We start from the raw sequence: 19,381 nt of genomic DNA, 5'->3' as shown, positions 1-19,381 counted from the left end.
AATGCAAAAAGTTAGACTGAGAGAGATGCACCACTTGAACATTCACATTCATGGTCGACTTGACATAGATTAACAAACCATCATTTTGATTATATCTTGATTCATTATAAAACACATCAAAACCAGAAATATTATAGTTTGATTCATCGTACAATTCCCAACATTCAGACAGAACAATCACATCAAGATTATCCAAATTCAAGGCATTCAGATATATCAATAAATCATCATAATTTTTACGTATACTACGTATGTTGAAATGAACAATGTTAAGGAGTTTGTCAAGTGCAATTTCTTCTTTAACACCATCAATATCATAATATCTATCCGTTTTTTCATCAAATTCCGATTCGAGGTATTCCATTTTACGATTGTGAAAAATGAACAGATCCAAATATTAAAACAATAATCCAAATTGAAATAATAAAAATCAATTATCAAATATGTGATAGAAATTTATAAACAGGGCAACTATAATTTACGACAAATACCGCCAATAAGTGGTACACTTTTAAACAAAAAAAACAAATCCCTTATCAAATATAGACACATAAAATATATTAATTTTCACCCAATGAACAAATCTAAATAAATGCACCCAAAATCAACATTGTATCCAACCAAGTTATTCGAGAAAGTTATCAAACCTGTAAGGACATATCGAAGCCACAGGCGAGTACATCCAGAGATAGTTGGGACGATAGTTATCTCATTCAGAAATGCATTCAAAGTAACCAAAGCGAAATATATACTCCTAAAGAGTCCGCTTCGGTGTGTTCCTCGGTGTCTTCCAATGACTTGAATATGGTCCACTCGAGCATTCAAACCTCATCGTCAACCTTATCCCACACTTTATCTAAATGGTCATCTCCAAAGTATCAAAGGTTAGAAAGGGCTAAACGCAAACGATTGAGCCAAATTTCTAGTTCTGGGAATAACCAAACTTGCATCACTTCCTATTTTTCTGTCGTCGATGAAGTTTGCAATTTTACTAAAAATATCATCGAACGAAAAGATGAGCTGGGAATGCAACTACAAAGTGTTTTAGTCAATTTTGAGTCTACTGTACAGAAACCGCAAGATCAAGATGATACCAACTCACCAGGCCAACTTTTGCGCTGGTTGTTTGATTTGTCTGCCAAAAACTCTAGCCAGTCAAAATATCGGAATACATATCATGACAGAATTAAATACTTTTCATTATATTTATTTTATGTAGGGGGGAGACTGCTATACGGAACGCTCTACGAAAATATGAAGAGCACTTTACCATCCATAAGCTGTTTGAATAAATTTGTTGCAAAAAATTCTTCTAACACAGAGGAAGGGTATTTCGACTTTGATGGCCTTTGTCAGTTCATGGAGCAAAGAAATTTACCTAAAGTTTTGTGGATTAGTGAGGACGCAACTAGAGTAACCAGTAAAATTGAGTATGATCCGAGGACTAATAAGTTAGTTGGATTCACGATGCCATTAGTCGATGGAATACCGGCAAGAGACACGTTTTTAGCAACATCTGCAAAAGCAATTCAGGACCACTTTGAAAACGCTATAAGATCAAATTATGCCTATGTAATTTTGGCCCAGCCTATATCACAAAATGCGCCAGGTTATTGTCTTGCAATCTCCGGCACAGATAACAGATTCACAGCCGCCGATGTTACGAAAAGGTAGCAACATATCAAATTGAATTTGAAGGAGCGAGGTGCTACTGTATTGGGTTTTGGATCTGATGGAGATACACGTCTTCTGAAGGCAATGAGGCAAGGCGCTCAATTGTCTTCTACTAAAGATTCATCACGACCAGAATGGAGATGGTTTAAAGCAAATTACTCTACAGAAGACTGCGCTTCTTATGTTCAAGATACGGTACATATAGCCACCAAGTTACGTACTAGATTGCTTAATGAAAAAATCAAGTTAAGGTTTGGTGATTTTTATGCAACTGCTAAACAACTGGAACAACTGATCGCAGAGTACTCCAAGGACAAACACTTGTTAACAAAATCTAATTTAAAATTAGAAGACAAGATGAATTTTAAAGCCGCAGAGAAATTATGTTCAAATCACGTTATTGATTTGATAGAGAAGGATCCACAGAATAAAGGCATCGTTGCTTATTTAAAATTGATGCGTTTAGTTATTGATTCGTTTTTAGATCCCAAAATAGATGTAACGCATCGAATTTATTCAATGTGGTATTGCGTTTTCTTTCTTAGAATTTGGCGTCAGTGGCTTACAATAAACAAATACAAAATCGGAGAGCATTTCATTTCATCAAACTGCTATACTTGCATAGAGTTGAATGCACACTCATCAATTAATATTGTCGTAAACATTCGTGAAAATCCATCTCTATCAAGCGACATGTTTCTACCTGTACTTTTTGGAAGCCAGAAATGTGAACAGACGTTTAGGACTATGAGATCCATGACCTCCACGTATTCGACGGTGATTAACTTTAATGTTAAAGATATTTTGAGGCGTTTAGAGAGAATTAAGACAGTAAGTAATATTATACACGATCTGAACAATGTCATTTCATTTCCAAGGGAACAAAAACGGCAAGAGAAAATGAATATTGACACGAATTCGCTGGTGTTTAAAGATTTAAAACATTATACGGATACTATGATAGCCGACGCAGTCGAGCGTGCACGACAAGATGCTCTAGCGCATACGCGAGAACTTGGCATGTTTGTAGAAGAAAACACCATGTATAATGCTACAATTCCACCATTAAAAGACCTTGTAAAAGATGAAAGCGAGAATAAAAGTCTAGAAGATGAAGAGGATATACAGATCGACGACAACATGATCGACAACAGTGATAGTTCATACCGAGGTTCACCAAATATTTCACCAAATCAGCTTCAACCGAGGCTTCAACATTTCACTTCTCTACCAATTGAAAATGAAGAAATTAACGGCGATGACTTGAACAATCCAAATAGTCATTTGTTCAAGGATTTGTGCAACATATCGAGTGTCGAAGTTATGGATAACTTAATTCTGAGAAGTTATGATCAGAAATTAATGGATGACAAAATTGAAGATGGTCCATATGTCCGAGTCACTGTTGGTTGCTAGAGGAAACTAAAAATAGGGTTAGTACAGACAGACTACAACGTTTTGTTGTAAAAAGTACAGAAAGACCTCAAAGGGCACTAGAAGTAGGTCGCAAAAAGTTGAATTCATTAAAATCCAAAGGAACATACATAAAGAGAAGCTCGAAGAGAGGTAAGAGAGAGAACTCTGGAGATATCTCAGATAGTTCTGAAGATGATACCATCATAAAATATGACGACAGTCCAAGTACAGAAACGTTCTCTGAAAATGACTCTGAAGCTGGTATTGGAATTAACTTTAATGAAGGCGAATATCAAGGAAAAAATTGTGAAAAAAAATACTACCCCCAACATTCCAGTTCATCGAGCTTGACAATTTCCTTAGAGAATAATAAATATTATGCCGTATATTATGACGAAGGATGGTTTATTGGAAAACTTCTGAGGCATATTGATGGTACTGCCGATAATCCGAAGGTCAAAATCACATTTTTAAAACAGAATAAAAGAAAAAAATGTGAATTTAAATGGCCTGGGAAAAAAGATTTGTCCAATGTAGAAACACAATATATATTTTTCGGACCTATAGAAATAAAGGAGAATGAATCGGGTATTTTCAATATCACTGAAGACGTGTTGAGTCAGATTAATGTTGCTTACTCGAATAAAAAGCAGAAGTGATGACATATTATTAGTTATTATTAGAAAATATAGACAGCGAATAATACTGTACTTTAGTTAGTCTTGTTTACTACATAAGGGTTGCTAATAAAAAATTTTTAAATTTTTGAATGCATCTTATTACTAGTCCTTTCACTCGCGTCTAAGCCCAATTTGCCAGCTTTAACTTAAAAACAAGCTACATATAAGTAAACCTACATAAGATTTACGGGGATTTGTTCGCATTTATGGGGATTTATAGGGATTTTTTCTGAATTATAGGGATTTCAAGGGATTTATTAGGATTTCTAGGGATTTAATTCCAACAAAGGATTTATGGTGTACAACATTTTGGCCAGATATTTACCCCTCGTTTCATGCTTTTTTCGAATATTCGAATTTATTCGAATTTTCGAATTATTCAAATCTTCCTAATCTTATCTTATCTTAATATATATAATTTTTCTGTTCGTGGCTTTGTCACACAACTCCTAAACGGCTGGGCCGATTTTGATGAAATTTTTTGTGTATATTCCAATGAATTCGAGGATGGTTTAGAATCACAATTTAGTCCACTGGAAAATATTTTTCTTGGAAATTTTATACTTTAAAGGGAAAAAATTAATTTTTTGTTAGTTAATTCAAAAACTACTGGACCGATTTCAGAAATTTTTTCACTCTCAGAATGCTTTATCATTCTCGGGTGGCATATGCTATATTTTTCACTGAAAAAAATTCAGACATCTACAAAAATTCCAAAAATGTAAGAAAATTTGCAATTTTCAAGCTTTTGTTGCGTACGCTGCGAAAACCATATGACTTACATTGATACAATGTATGACAAAAATGTGGCTCTTCAACAGTTCTACAAAAAAGTCCGCGAGAGCATATGTCTATCTCTCAAGGTTAACTGAAAAAAACCCTCTGAATGTAATAAAAATTTTACCAAAATATTGCCTTATTTCAGAGGAGGTTTTTATGAATACGGTATCGATCCTGATTCAAATAAATAAGCTATTCATCACAATTATTTAATAAAGACGTCAGTGAGAAACCGGCTACAGACTAGGGCTCGGAATTTTCGGGATGAGTCAATTCGAATATTCGTTTCATGCTTTTTTCGAATATTCGAATTTATTCGAATTTTCGAATTATTCAAATTATTCTAATATTATTCCAATTTAGTAGAGCCCTCTACACAAATACCCGCTTCCCGTACGGAAAGATATCAGTTTTTTTTTTGTCTAATATCGTATCGCATTGATTTCCTATTTTATTGGAAAAAAGTGGAGAGATAGAGGACCTAATTTAATATTTGGGGTGTTTTATCCTTTTTTCATGAAGCTGTTTAGCTGTGAGGTGTACGTGATAATAGTTCTCTTTAGGGCAGTCCAACGATCTGTCACGGTTAGCTGATTGCCTGCTGAGCCTTGTGGACCGACGTAAACAAACCGATTTCTAAGTCTTCACAGAGGCTTGGAATCAATACCATCGCAGATATTTTATTGATTTTCAAACGATATAGGCATATTTTAGTTGTTTTGTGTGGTAGATTACGAGTGTGAATTCCTGTTATCCTTTGTTTTGCGACCTGCACGTCCCCAGCGGCCATATTTAATTGTTTTGTTGGAGTGGCCTATTGTGCCCCAATGTTAACTGGTACAAATTGAAGGTATTTCCATACTTCGGCATTTCTTCTTCAAACGAATCTTGGGTCTGTTCTGAAATCTGCATTCGTTTTATTGCTCTTTGTTTGCACATTTCACTAAATACAAACGTGCGTCGCCGTCGGGCTAGGGGCAATAAAAATGTGTCATTGCAAAGAGGGTTTTTGCCGGAACTCAGCCAAATTGCCGATATTTGGACCTAAATATGTTATACTCTGTTCAAATATAAGAGAATGCAAACAAACAAACAAACCAAATCGCTTTATTTTGCTCAAACCTGATATTTTATTGGTCAAACGGTCTTATTTACAACTGTGAACTACCCTCGATTGGCCTCTGGACGGAAACTACCTGAATACGCCAGGCCTTACTGCGCGACTTTGTTGTGATGTCTCTTATATTTGAACAGTGTTTTGATAGTAGGCCGTGTGAGAGGGTGAGCTGCGAACGGATTCAGAAAAATTTAGTGTTATCATTGTGTTTGGATAAGTGACATTCTAGTTGTGAAAGTGTTAAAGTTTTTGAAGTATACGTAAAAAACTATACGTTTTGCGAACTAAGTGTGATATCACAGTGAGTATTTTACATGATTTTTCATCAATTTTACTCGCAAGATAATCAATAAATATTCGAACATACTAATTTATTCATTCAATGATTTCATAATACTTATTTTCAATCGTTTTTATTTCAAATATTGACTATTCGAAAATAATAGGGAGTGATGATCAAAAATTAAATTATGCATTATTCATAAAATGTGGTACAGAAAAACTTTTCAGACCTGTTACTAAATTCAAATTTCATCTCAATCCAGTTTCTCAATTCAGTTGTATACCTTTTTTACATAAGTTATGTACTTTCTTACAGTACCTACGTTTTCATCTCAATTCAGTTTTATACCTTTTTTACATAAGTTATGTCTTTTCTTACAGTACCCACGTTATATTCACCGAAAAATGCCACGTCTTCGTGGAAGATCCAGAAATATTGAGTCTTTTCATGTAAATAAAAATGTACATACCTTTTTCAATGCAATTAAATTATTTGTATATTTTGTATCTACTTTAATTTCGCCTAATATATCTCCTACTTGAAAAAATACCAATGGTTAGTTAATACAACTTTATGTATCTCTGAGGCGAAACAAAGTTCGCCGGGCCAGCTAGTATATATATATATATATATAGATACGTGTGGTTCCACTGATTGCCCCACTGGCGCCCGAGCAAAAGTGAGGAGCGTTCAGGGTGAGAGAAAAAGCACATCACAAGTGGTAGCAACCCATTTCCATGGAAAAACTACGAGCAACGGGTTTTTTTCACAGTATATCAAGATATTTTAATTTCGGGGGGTTGGTGGGGGTAGTTTTCGATGCACAAATTATTTCACCCTATAGACTGTGATTATAATGTTCGGAATAACCCATTTGTATCAAAAAACCCCGAACAAAGGGTATTTTTACATTACATATAGTTAAAGCGAAATTGAAAAAACCGTTGCTGCCTTCACACCCGTTCCTAAGGCTCACCCTAATAAGCCTAATAAAATGTACCCAAAACTTACCAGAATTGGGGGAAAGGATTATAAGGAGTGTTGTCAGAGATTTCTCAAAAAAAATCTGGATTATGAATTTGCTGCACATACTTGGGCATAAGCACAAGAAAGTGTTCAAGTGTTAGAAAATATGTTCTGGAGTTTTTGGTCACAGTTGCACATATACTATAATAATGATGCTCATGCTCATGGTTTTAATGAAATTATCATACTTCATGAAATTCCAGAAGCAATACAGCGACAAAAACAACAAAGAAGTTAAGCTGAAAGAAATCGAAATCGCTGTTAGTGCCTATCTGGCAAAATCAAATAATAGGCTGAAACGACGACAACAGTCAGTAATTTTTGAATCGCTATTAATTTTGTTGAGGATTAAATCTGAAGAAAAAATTCTAAATGAAATTGCTAACTGAAAAAAATTGCTTAAGTTAAATGCAAAAACCTGAGCAAAATCCTAGTCTTAAACTCAGTCTTTTGCCTATTCATACTGCATATTAGGGGTCAGTTCTAATCATGACAAATACATGGTTTGGTTTCTTTGACATATTTTTAAGCAAACATGATTCATTTTGAACGCCGGTTTAGACATATATTATTATTTTTTAGAGCAATTTCATAGTCTGATCTGAGATTTTCCATGATGTTGAAAAATTCTAATTATTTTTTATTGGAAAACGCCCAGGAAACTCTCAAATATAACGATTTATACTACAAGATTCAATATAAAGATTCCGGTAGTGGTTGTGCTTATTCAGCCGGTGCCCAATAATAAAAAATAATAATGCATTTGTAACAGTGCACTTGAGAGATCAGAGGAAAGAAGATTCTGAATTCGCTTTATAATCAATCCTGCAACTCTTGTTCTGCTGTTTTTGAAATATATAAAAATATATTTTTTTTTCAGGGATATTCCTGAAGAAAAAGTTACAGAAGAGACATAGGCAACTTATAGCCAGAGTTTTAGTTTTTAATTTATAATACTCAGTTGAGTTTATGATGATAATTATAAATAAAACCGCATCAAACACATGAAGTTTTTATTTCAGTATATTCATGTTTGATTTGATGCACAAGATCATGGAATTTTAGAAATAACATTTTGTTTCATGACGATTAAAAGCAAAAACCTTGCTTGAATTGCCGGGCATCTTTCACTCAATTGTAAAAGTTCATGATGATAACCTTTCGACTTTCTTTTGTTAATTTTTGAAATTTCAGGGATATTTTTCTATGGAAACCTATAAGGATATTTAGGGAATATTACTATCATATTCTTAAGTTAGTCTGAATATTCTTGGACTATACAAGGAATATCCTCAGAAGGTAATCAATGAATATTCTCTCTAGCATATTTTTGGGATATATTCTAGATATATCTCAGAAGATAATCTAGGAATATTCCTGGAATATTCTGGAGATATGCAGAATATATCAGGAATATTCCTCATAGAATATTCTGAGAATATCTAAAATTTTCGCCCTCAGCTCATTCTAGGAATATTCCAGAAAATATATGAATATCCTGGAACATTTAAGAATAATTCAATATCCCAAAAATAATATTCTATGAATATTCAAGGCATACCGCATACTCGATGCTCTTTGGGTTGGAATTGAAATTTCCGGGAACTTAATGAAAGAGTTAGAAATTTGGGCATGATCACTACTTTGAGAACACCGATGTGAAGTTAGCGGCCACTTTATCCGTAGATAGCAGCCGTTTCGCCAGTGGCGGGTGAATTATATTTTATCATAACTTTTCACATTCTCTTTGAGGTCATTTCTAATGCCATATCTTGATATCTGATTATTTTTTTCTCCCAAACTGTGAAAATTACCCTTCAACAGAAACATACTATCTGGTTTCTTCCGAAAACCATCGAAGTAAAAAACCTCTACAGATGAAAATAAGAGACAATATTAATGATAACAACAAAAACAAATTCTTAAATTTCATTGCATTCGAAAGGGGCTGAGGGGTGAAAATCACCGCCACCCCCATAAATCATATTTGTTGGGAAAGTAGCGAAGGAACCATCTTCTACAGATGAAAATCACAGGATGAGTTCTATGTACCCCAAGGAACAATTTTTTATCGATTTCATTGAATTCGGAAGGGGCTGAGGGTGGAAAATCACCGCCACCCTCATAAATTATATTTTTTGGGAAAATATCGAAGGAACCATCCTCTACAGATGAAAATAACAGGATGAGTTCTATGTACCCCAAAAAACAATTTTTCATCAATTTCATTGAATTCGGAAGGGGCTAAGGGGTGAAAGTCACCACCACCCCCATAAATCATATTTGTTGGAGAAATATCGAAGGAACCATCCTCTACAGGTGAAAATCAAAGGATGAGTTCTATGTACCCCAAGGAACAATTTTTTATCAATTTCATTGATTTCGGAAGGAGTTGAGGGGTGAAAATCACCACCACCCCCATAAATCATATTTGTTGGAAAAAAATCGAAAGAACCATCCTCTACAGATGAAAATCACAGGATGAGTACTATGTAACAATTTTTTATAATTTTCATTGAATTCGGAAGGGGCTGAGGGGTGAAAATAACCACCACCCCCATAAATCATATTTGTTGGAAAAGTAGCGAAGGAACCATCCTCTACAGATGAGAATCACAAGATGAGTTCTATGTACTCCAAGGAACAATTTTTCATCAATTACATTGAATTCGGAAGGGGCTAAGGGGTGAAAATCACCGCCCCCCCTATAAATCTTATTTGTTGGGAAAGTAGCGAAGGAACCACTCTCTACAGATGAAAATCACAGGATGAGTTCCACGTACCTCAAGGAACAATTTTTTATCAATTTCATTGCATTCGGAAGGGTCTGAGTGGTGAAAATCACCACCACCCCCATATATCATATTTGTAGCGAAGGAACCACTTTCTACAGATGAAAATCACGGGATGAGTTCTACGTACCTCAAGGAACAATTTTTTATCAATTTCATTGCATTCGGAAGGGGCTGAGTGGTGAAAATCACCACCACCTCCATATATCATATTTGTTGGAAAAGTAGCGAAGGAAACATCCTCTACAGATGAAAATCACAGGATTAGTTCTATGTGCCCAATGGACAAATTTTTCATCAATTTCATTGCATTCGGAAGGGGCTGAGTGGTGAAAATCACCGCGACCTCCATTAATCATATTTGATGGAAAAGTATCGAAGAAACCATCCTCTTCAGATGAAAATCACAGGATGAGTTCTATCTACCCCAAGGAAAACAATTTAGGATTATACCTACTAAAACTTGAAAGTATCCATTACATGTAGGATTGGGTTTTTCCAAACCTTTCATAAAAGTTATAGCACTACTTGATGACTAATTTTGCCGACATCTGCACCATATTTTGGTGAAAAAATTTCATAGGGCCTCTGATCCCCGATATTTATCAGTTGCATCTCTGTAGCTCCGATATTTTCCCACAAAAATAAGATTTATGGGGGTGGCGGTGATTGTCGACCCTTCAACCCCTTTCGAAAACTATGATATTCGTAAGAAATATTTTCAAGATCATAATGAACGCATTCCGTAAGTGATTTTTTTCGATGTTTCCAGAGACAATTATATTTAGGGGTTGGTGTCCATCTCCACTCCTCAGCCACTTCCGAATGCAATGACATTGATAAAAAATTGTTCCTTGGGGTACATAGAACTCATCCTGTGATTTTCATCTGTAGAGGATGGTTCCTTCGATACTTTTCCATCAAACATGATTTTGGACTGGATCGTTTCTCTGTGGAGATGCACTGTGAACTTTGTGCGGTTAAGTTGAAGATCTGTGGTTCGATGGTTTGTGTCATGAGTGTGTATCGGCCCCCCTCTGGTGATCTGCGGGTGTTTTTGAAGATTATGTCGCATGTTTTGAGACTTTGTGTTGGAATTAGTACTAAGATCTTCGTTTGTGGAGACTTGAATGTGAATTATCTTGACACATCTTGCCATAGCAAGAATTTGCTGGATGATTTGTTAACCAGTTTCAATTTAAATGTCACTTGTCTTCTGCCAACCAGAATTTTATCCAAAATTGACTATATTTTGACTAATGTTGATCAGAGCTGTTGCGTGCCGACTGTTTTCGAGGGGAACATTGCTGATCACAGGGCTTTTTTGTTGAACTATGTAATCGAAAATGAACCAGAACATGTTCCTACCTCTTCCTGTCAAATGATTAGGGATTTATCTGATGCCAATCTTGCTAGTCTTATGAGGCATATCGAAACTAATGACTTCGATGAGGTTTATTTAGAAAATGAAGTAGATGATTGTTTTGAAGCTTTCCTAAATATTGTAACATGGCTTGTTGATAAATATTGTCCTATGAGATCCATAAGACGTGTTTCTGATGATAGTTCTCGGTGGATTACGCGGGAGGTTCGTGAGGCCAGCAAGAACCTTAAACTCCTTCATTGGATCTCTAGTGGTGTAAATACTCAAGAGGCTTGGAGTAGTTACAAAATAGCTAAAACTGAGTACAAAAAATTATTGAGAAATACCAAGTACAGATATTATAACGATGTTATCGAAAGTTCTAACAATAAGAATAAAACAGTATGGAGTCTAGTAAATACCGAGTTAGGACGTAAAAGATCCAAATTTAAGAATATCAGTTTGAACATTGATGGTGCTCATGTATCTGAGCCACTAGAGGTTGCCAATGCCTTTGGGAGCTATTTTTCGTCGGCGGCGTCGGTTTCACTTGATGAATATTTTGGGCCTCAGCGTTCTTCTTGCTGTACTACGATGACAATGGCCAGCAACTCCTTTTTCTTTCATCCGATTACCGAGGAAGAAACAGCTGATATCATTAGATTGGTTAAGAATAAATGTAGCACTGGATTAGACCGGTTATCTGCCAAAATTGTAAAATCCATGAGTTCTTATATCGCGAAGCCACTTTCTTATATCATTAATTTGTCTGTGGCCTCGGGTAAATTTCCATCGCGATTGAAGATGGCATCTGTCATTCCTGTTCATAAGAAAAATGACACAGATGATGTTGTCAATTACAGGCCCATCTCTGTATTGAGCGTGTTCTCAAAAATCATTGAAAGAGCGGTATACAACAGGATAATGAATTACTTGAACAAGTTTGATATCATTTCTGAAAATCAACACGGTTTCAGGGCGGGTCATTCCACGCAGTCGGCGGCTAGTGAGTTCATTCAGTATGTTCACGAGCATTTGGACAAGGGGTTTTTTGTAGCGGGATTGTTTTTTGATCTGGCACGAGCTTTTGATAGTCTTGATATTCGATTTGTTAAAGATAAGTTATATAGTTTAGGCTTTCGGGGTATCTTTTTGGAGTGGATAATATGTTATCTGACGGGAAGATCATTCTACGTAAGTGTTGACAGGTCGACCTCCGGGAGATATTTTGTGGATATGGGAGTTCCGCAGGGCTCCGTGTTGGGACCATTGATATTTTTGTTATTCATTAATGATTTACCAAAATACATTAGAGCAGGTATACTGGCCCTCTTTGCAGATGACACCTCGATGGTGGTCACGGCGCGTAGCGTTGCGGAGCTCTCTGAGAACTGTAGATTGGTTATGGGAGATTTTTGTAACTGGTGTCATAGGAACAGTCTAATGGTTAACGTTGGTAAAACAGAGTGCATATATTTTAAGATAAATAATACCACAGACCAACAAATAAACATTACATACGGAGACACTACCATAGTCTCTCGGGCGTTCGCTAGATTCTTGGGAGTGTACGTCGATGGCGGTCTCAGGTGGAGTGATCATGTGGAAAGTCTCAGTAAAAAATTGAATAGGTCTTTTTTTGCTATAAGCAGAGTTAAGCACTCTCTCCCATTGGTCACCATTTTCAGTATATACTATAGCCTAGTTTATAGTAATATTAGCTACAACATTGTACTGTGGGGAAATTCAACATGTGCGAATCGCATTTTTATCACGCAAAAGCGTATTGTTCGCATGATGCTCGATCTGGGGCCGCTGGACTCGTGTAGACCCTCATTTATTAAATATAGAATCCTACCAGTACCTTGTATTTATATATATAATTGTGTGTTATTGATTAAGGAAAATATGCACAAATTAACTAAGTCTTCCGATTACCATGATTATGGAACAAGGAATGATGACATTCTGTGCACCACTAAGCATAGAACCACAAAATTTGAAAGTTCCCCGTATTATCAGGGTTCCAAATTGTTCAACCACCTTCCTGTAGAAATGAGATGCCTTGACTGTCGTCGATTCAAAAAGGCTGTCAAATCCTTATTGTTGAATAAAGGATATTATAGTGTGGCGGAATATTTAAATGACAAATTGTCCTAGAAATTTTATTTTTTATTGATTAACGTTTTTTACTATTAATTGTGTGTTATTGTATATTTGTATTATTTTTATTGTTTATAATTCTATAATGACGTATCCTATACATATCTATATGTCAGAAAGGATTCAATATATATTATTATTATTATTATTATGGGGGTGGTGGTGATTTTCACCCCTCAGCCCCTTCCGAATTCAATGAAATTGATGAAAAATTGTTCCTTGAGGTACATAGTACTCATCCTGTGATTTTCATCTGTAGAGGACGGTTCCTTCGATATTTTCCCAATAAATATGATTTATGAGGGCGGTGGTGATTTTTACCCCTAATCCCCTTCCGAATTCAATAAAATTGATGAAAAATTGTTTCTTGGGGTACATAGAACTCATCTTGTGATTTTCATCTGTAGAGGACGGTTCCTTCTATATTTTCCCAACAAATATGATTTATGGGGGTGGCGGTGATTTTCACCCCTCAGCCCCTTTCGAATGCAATAAAATCGTAAGAATTTGTTTTTGTTGTTATTATTAATATTGTCACTTATTTTCATCTGTAGAGGTTTTTTACTTCGATGGTTTTCGGAAGAAACCAGATAGTATGTTTTTGTTGAAGGGTTATTTTCACAGTTTGTGGAAAAAAAATTGATCAGATATCAAGATATGGCATTAGAAATGACCTCATAGAGAATCTCTACAAATTTCATATGCGAACTATGTTCCAGTGAAAAGTTATGATAAAATATATTTCACCCGACGCCACTGGCGAAACGGCTGCTATCTCCGGATAAAGTGGCCGCTAACTCCACATCGGTTTTGAGAACTTGATTGTAGAGTGTCCTCAAGCCGAATAACAATTTAAGCAGTGCCCCTCCCGGAAATATAACTGAAAGGAACACTGCAGTGAATTCACTGAATTCCGTGGATATACGGAAATTATCGATGTTGGCCGCCTGTCCTCCCGATCCTTCAGAGAAAAAGTCTCTCCAAGGGGGATGGGGAGACCCTGCCGCCCCCAATGTTGAACGGAGTTATTTTAAAGCAGTTGGAGTTGGACAACCGCCCCCCCTTTTTTTCTCCCCCCGCTTACCACGTTGTTTGTCACCTCCAAAAAAAAAATTCAATTTCACTGGATTTGCCGCCGCCCTTGTGCCGGGCACGCCTTGCACGCCCGCTTACGGCGGGCCTGGATAGAAAATAAATAGATAGATAATTTATTGGTGCTATGTTACAAACTACATTGTGTTACACAAGTCAGTGATATCAATAGAGAATATAGGTGTAATCCACTGTACAACTATACGATATAAAAATATTAAATTCCCAAATGATATGAGTACCATATCGCTGTCAAAAGTAAATAAAAGTGTATTAAAGATTCAACTACAAAGGTATAACATGTTAAAATATTAAAATCTTAAATGATAAGAAATACCATTTCGCATCAGAGAAAATAAAAGTACATTGAAAATATATACTAAAACTTTAAAATTTAAAATCACTGGAAAGGAACTCTTGCACATTCCAAAATGCACCTGTCACCAATATTTCATTAATCCTCTTCCTGAACTGCTTTTCATTCAACTCCTTGATCTCATTAGGTAACACATTATAAAGCTTATGGGAAATGAAATTTGGACCATTCTTAGACTTTTCAAGACGCACATACTTAGATTTGATATTATTTCTATACCGTGTATGATAATCATGTGTGTCTCCATTTTTTGGAAGATTTCTGCTATTAATATATACGTAAACAAGGCATTCATAAATGTATAAGGATGGAAAAGTTAGAATCTTCAATGTTCTGAATGCACTCGAACAGTCATCTCTGTATCCCAGACCAGCCACTATTCTCACTGCCCTCCTTTGAAGTCTGAAAATGCTCTCTCTACCTGAGCAGTTCCCCCAAATCAAAACGCAATACCGCAAATGACATTCGATAAGGCTGTGATAGGCAGATTTTATAACCTTCCTGGACACTGTGTTCTCTAAGTTACGCAGTAGAAAAATATTTCTAGTTATTTTTGCTGTCGTCTCATTGACATGAGGGATCCAATTAAGTTTGGAGTCCATATATATCCCCAGAAATTTTACTGGCTCTTTGGCTCTGTGGTCCCCAGAGTCTCTCAAAGTGAACAACATGGTGTCTGTCTTATCATTATTACACACGAGCTTGTTTGTTGCAAACCATTCCTTGGCTCTATATTCTGTTTCACATGCAAGATGTTGAACTTCCTGCAGCTCTTTATGTTTCACTGTAATTCCCGAGTCATCGGCCCACAAAAGATGTTCAATGCCAGCCATAAAAGAAGAAAAATAATTCATGAAGATTATGAATAATAGGGGCCCTAATATGGAGCCCTGCGGCACCCCAAGACTCACCTGGCCCTCTGTTGACCACGCATCATTGCAGAAAACTCTCTGGGTTCTGTTGGAGAAGTAGGATTGAATGAGTCTGAGACCAACTTCATCAAGGCCATATTTTGACAGCTTACAAACAAGTACCCGCGGATCCACACAGTCAAAAGCTCGACTTAGGTCCAAGAAAACAGACAATGAAAATAGGCCCTCCTCAAAGCAGTCCAGCGTATACTCTACAAAGCGCATTATAGCGTCACATGTACTTGACTTCCATCTATATCCATAGTGGTTTTTGTGAAACAGTTTTTCCCTCTCGAAATAATTCATTATCTGTTGATGCAAAATTCGCTCAAAAATCTTAGAAAACACAGGACGCAGAGAAATTGGTCTATAATTCTTTTTTTCCGTCCTATCGCCCTTTTTGTGTATGGGGATCACCTTCGCTACCTTTAGACTGTCAGGGAAAACCCCTTCCCTAATATAGCGGTTTATCACCTTGGTAAGAGGAATCACTACATGATTTATATTCTTCTTTAAGAGCGCATTTGAAAGACCATAATAGTCCTTTGATTTACTCCCCTTGAAGGAACATATTGTATCTCTTATGTTATTAAATGATACTTCCTGAAACCGAAAACTGCCCGCATGACGGATACTGTCATCCAAGGATATTCCAGCATCAACATCAGGCAAACCATTCACCAATTCCTGGGGTAATGAGATGAAATAGGAATTAAACTCCTGAGGGCTCAAAGGCACAGATGAATCAACCGTCTCTTACTGTTTATGATTTTCCACATATTTTTGCTAGGATTATTTGAGTTCAAGATGAAAATGTCATTGGCAGTTGTACGAGCTGAGCGCAGAGCCTTCCAGTATACACAATGTGCTTTATTCTTCAACCTCTTCATGTCGTCAGTCTTGTAGTGTCTGTACATATCATTAAACAGCCTCATATCCTCCCTCATCCTGTGTAGCTCAGTTGAGAACCATTTCGTCCCTGAGTCGCAAGTTCTGGTTTTCATATAAACCTCTGGAAAAGACTCTTGATATATTTATATGAAACGATTATGAAAAGTTTCAAAGCAATCTCCGGCTGACAAAGACAAATCATCCACAAAGGTCCAATCTTCCTCACTTAACAAACTATGCATTCTCTGATAACCTTTCAGCGTTAAGGGTCTGCATTTGCTATTTGAAAGTGAGGTGGTAGGCATTAAAGGCTCTGGGATATTAACGCACTGTGCATCATGGTCATTGCATCATAGATCACTTCAACACCGAATGATCCCGAATCATGGTCTTCGTCAGCACTTGAGAAATGTTGCGAAGATTTTTACCCAAATTTGTACATATTACTTCAAATATTTTGTGTACTTCCTGTAACAACAGCTGAAGAAGCAGAGCGCAGTTTTTCTTCCAAGGAGACTTAAGACCTGGCTCAGAAGCACTATGGAAGAAAACTGCTCGAATGGATTAGCTCTTATGCACTTAAATTACGAGAGAGTCATTGATACAAAAATGGTTGTGACCAGATTTGCTTAGCTGGCTCCTGGCGCTTGGAGCTTAATAACTAAAAACTAGTAAACTTTTAAATATTTGTTTTTTTTTTTTTATAGATTCATATTTACGAAAATTAATGTTTTATTTTATTTAATAACTAAAAACTAGTCAATTCTTACATAATTTAATATTTTTTCTTTTTGTTCTTCATAAATTTTTATAGTTATAAGAAATAAATGTTTTTGTTACATATTCCTCTTTTAGTGGATTATAGATGAGACCCCCCCAACACACCTTACAGGGTATGCGCCTGAACTTGGACGTCTTTAAGACGTATGCCAGGCGTCGACAGACTTCTTTGAGACGTACGCAATGTATATAAAAAAACAAACATATATAGATTTTGAGCGCGCTCTTCAAATTGTTCAATAAGATAATTGGACATTGTGCTCCGTCCCCGTGTTCCTTGTAAAAAAATAAGTAACCGAATGTTAAGGGTTGAACTTTCCACCCCACCGTCCCTCCGAAGTCCGTAATTTGTTCACGGAATATTCATTTCACCATATCAAATCTGTTCGTGCTCTGCCGTATTTCGTCCTGTGAAAAACAAACGAATAATTACGTTACATTTGCACGAGAAATATGTTTCCGAGCGTACGCCAATGGTCCGAGCATTCGGCTATTTCCGTCAAACAGTCTGCTGGAAACAGTCTGTCAACTTCACACCGGAACCAGAATTGAGTATATCGGTCAATTTTTCGACTCTCTCTCGCGACTTTCTTACTTTCTAGGTTGAAAAAAAATTATACTGCGTTATTGTTATTAGAATAGCATATCTTTTGATATAAGATTGCCTGTTGTTTCATTAAGAGCACCCTTTGAGAATTTTAACCGGCCTGAAACTGGTAAATAATCATAAAATTGAGAACCATTTCAAAACTCTTACTAAGAAACAATTTAACTTTGAGTGCATTGGGATATCTGCTGTGAAAAGCCCTCTTTCCTCAGTTAGTGAAAGATTACTGTTGTGTACTGTATATTGCCACAATATTCATTCACAGAGCTATTACATCATTTCGAGGAGAATAGGGAAGAAACGTAATACCTTCACTGAGACATCTGTTAATCCAAATGAAAAACTCCAGTAGTTACACAGACATAATCGGCAACTATCACCCGATCAATTTTTACTGCATAGCAGCACCTTAAAATTTTCACCAACCTGTGGCAAAGCAGTCTTCCAGTTCTTCGCGACAGGTGAGCGTTTTCTCGTGAGTTTTTAACATACACTGCGCGACGGCGATTTCTCTGCAAGCGATAACGATGCACTGACGAACGGCTCAATCCGGAACCTTTGAGCGACCGGGAACGCACGGTTTCACTCGATCCGGCGCGACTTGACCAAAGGATGGATCAAAGGGAGGATTCACGATATCAATTCATGGTTGATTTGATATTTTTTACGTTATTCTCCCTACACCGATCTCGGTTTTGAGTGCATCAATTTTTTGGTGTAATTCTAATGAAAACGGTAACTTCACAGCTTAACGATTTATACGTTGACTTACTTTTTCAATGAGAAGGAAGTAGGAGATTTGGAAATATTACGTTAAATACTTAGGAAATAATAACTGTAGTGTTTATTACCGTGAAGCATATATTCGACTGAAAATGTGCTCGAGAAATTAATCAATACAACATGTGTAACACATTCTATAAATACTGATACCCTAATGACTCAGGATGAATAATATAATATGATTATTCACAATTATAATTTTTAAATATTTTCAGTATACGTATATAACATCTCTACCCTTGAAAATTCACAATTAATAATAAATTGAGAAGACAATTTTTATTTTACAATCATTCTGCATTATAGCTATTCACTTACATCTAATATAAATACAATTATATCTACAAATAATACAATGACTATATTTGAATTTCAATTCAAAATTTTCGAACTCCTATTTTTTCAATATTTCTAACTGTCCATTTACCTTTCCTCAATGCAATACGAAGGCTTAATCGTTCAGTGTTTTCGCTTACAATATTTTCACATTCAGTTTCAGTCAATGTTACATTATCGTTGTCATTATTTATTCTATCTGTTGTGAGAGGGATTGACATATCATAAAAATCAGTTTTCAATTGATCTACATGCTTTTTAACATTAATATTTTTGCTTAAAATAAAGACCTTATAGACAAATTACCAATT

The 19,381-nt window shown here is 36.0% G+C and overlaps 1 protein-coding gene across 4 annotated transcripts in view; it reads right to left on the bottom strand.

Moving 5' to 3' along the window:
* Nucleotides 1–18,835, bottom strand: part of LOC123313567 — a 220,191-nt gene extending 201,356 nt beyond the window's left edge. For 3 of the 4 annotated variants that reach the window (XM_044898509.1, XM_044898510.1, XR_006537753.1), the window contains exon 1: nt 18,261–18,834. The gene's annotated coding sequence lies outside the window, so the exon portion shown is untranslated. Of the gene's footprint in view, nt 1–18,260 lie in introns of all 4 variants that reach the window. The other variant, XM_044898508.1, reaches the window with a different exon arrangement.
* Between the last annotated feature and the right edge of the window lie 546 nt (nt 18,836–19,381).

Source organism: Coccinella septempunctata, chromosome 5 (assembly GCF_907165205.1).
Source record: "Coccinella septempunctata chromosome 5, icCocSept1.1, whole genome shotgun sequence".
NCBI classification, from domain to species: domain Eukaryota; kingdom Metazoa; phylum Arthropoda; class Insecta; order Coleoptera; family Coccinellidae; genus Coccinella; species Coccinella septempunctata.
The sequence above is the reverse complement of the archived record's forward strand: the minus strand, read 5'-3'. Positions and strand labels throughout refer to the sequence as shown.